The sequence below is a fragment of the Ananas comosus genome, linkage group 10, assembly GCF_001540865.1.
Source record: "Ananas comosus cultivar F153 linkage group 10, ASM154086v1, whole genome shotgun sequence".
NCBI lineage: Eukaryota > Viridiplantae > Streptophyta > Magnoliopsida > Poales > Bromeliaceae > Ananas > Ananas comosus.
The window spans coordinates 6,472,475-6,474,421 of record NC_033630.1 but is presented as its reverse complement, the minus strand read 5'-3'; positions in this window follow the sequence as shown (position 1 = coordinate 6,474,421).

Sequence of the window (1,947 nt, the reverse complement as noted above, 5' to 3'; positions counted from 1 at the left end):
GGTACCGGGGCGAGTACCGGATTCCCAACTGTATGAAGCTACTATTTTCTCCTTTAGAGATATGGTAGTAGCAAACAAATTAATGCGATTCCTCAATCTTGCACTCCATCGTACCCCCGACTCATCGGGAGAGCATCTCGTGCACGTACTTTTTTCTCGCCCTCCTCGAGCCACTGCTAACATCTTTAATTTGACAAAAATATCGAAATTCACTAAAACAACCCCAAAAAGGGACCCAAAAAAACCTTAGATCGAAGTCCAGTATAATCACCCCAAAAAAAATCAATAAAATCCAGCATAATGATAAAGAAAAACCAACAAAAAAGAGAAATCCACTTTAGTCACCCTAAAAAATCAACCAAAAATTAGGAAAAAAAATCAGGCTCGAATAAGGCAAATGCATCTTGATCGAGTCGCTGACACTGGGGAGGCAAATTCCCGATCTCCGTAGCGCCTTCGCCACTATTGTCGGCTTCGTGCTCCTCCTTGGTCACGGTCACGTCAATTTCGTACAGATACCCTCACACCCACCGCTTCTTCCACCTCACGGATTCCAAATCCATCGCCACTTCTACTCGCTGCACCGCGCCGCTATTTCTGGAAATCTAATTTCAACCCCCACACAATTTAAAACAAAATAGAAAAAAAATCAAGAAAATTATAAAATGTGTACCCTTCTTGTGCCCCAAAATGAAAAAATAAAAAAACGTGAGGAAAAAAAATATAAAGAGATCTTATTTTTACTTTTTTTTTGTGAAAACAATTTGTTTCCTTTNCCATTGTGTGGCATTATAGACCATAGCACGTATTCCATCACCATGAGAAGCTAAAATAATTATGACAGGTAGTTTAATGATAACAAATACACAAATAGCTATTTGTGAGATATGCACCGCAGATAGTGGATGTAATGGGTTGCATATCAAACATTGAATGATCAAACACAAAATGAGAATGGATGAGCAATCGTAAGTATAAGAACACAAGCAGGCATATGGCAATAAACTACTAGGATAACATCATAAGAAAGTTTGTACATTCGATTGAAACACACAACTCAAGTAACCATCTGTCCTGTTATTTCCTAGTAACAAGCCATCATGCATGCTCACAGTTAAGAGAGAGAGAGAGAGAGCGAGAGAGAGAGAGAGAGAGAGAGAATGGATGGGCACACCGTAAAAAGAAAAATAAAATAAAAAAAATGAGGTTGCGCCACGTCAGCTTTAGCCATTAGCCAATAATAGATAGGTATAAAGGTATAGATGCCCCTTTAGAAAATGAAATATCATAAATAACCCTCTATAAATAAGAAACTTTCTATAAAAATAAAATGCTATATATAATAAATAAATAAAAATTTACAAATAAATTTTTATATATATACTAGTTGAGTGTACGCACAAATATACGTAACAAATATTTTAATAATTATCTTAAAATCATATAAATTTGTATCTTATATTTATTCAAAAATTTATAATATAAAATTTAAATTTTAAAAAATAAATTTATTTATTATATACTATTAGAAAATATCTATTATATTCTAACTCAAATTTAAATAGTTGTTGCCAACAATAATAATATATTTTTTATTTTATAAAATTTATATATTAGTGTAGATATAGATATATATATATTAATGCATGAAATTTAAAGCCAGGAAGTTATCTAGATAAAGTTTTAAAGAAAAAAAAAGCATGTGTTTTATTTATTAGATTTCTATCAAGGAGAAAAAAGAGGTTGATAATTATAAAATAAAAAAATAATTTATAAAAATAGTAAGGTATAGAAAAGAAAAATTCTATTTATAAATATATAATAAAAATAGATAGATGATTATAAAAAAACAATATAATTGAAAAGTTAAAACTATGAACATCAAATTTTATATATAAATAAAAATTTTAAAAAGTCTTAATTTTTTTATATATTTTTATAAGCTAT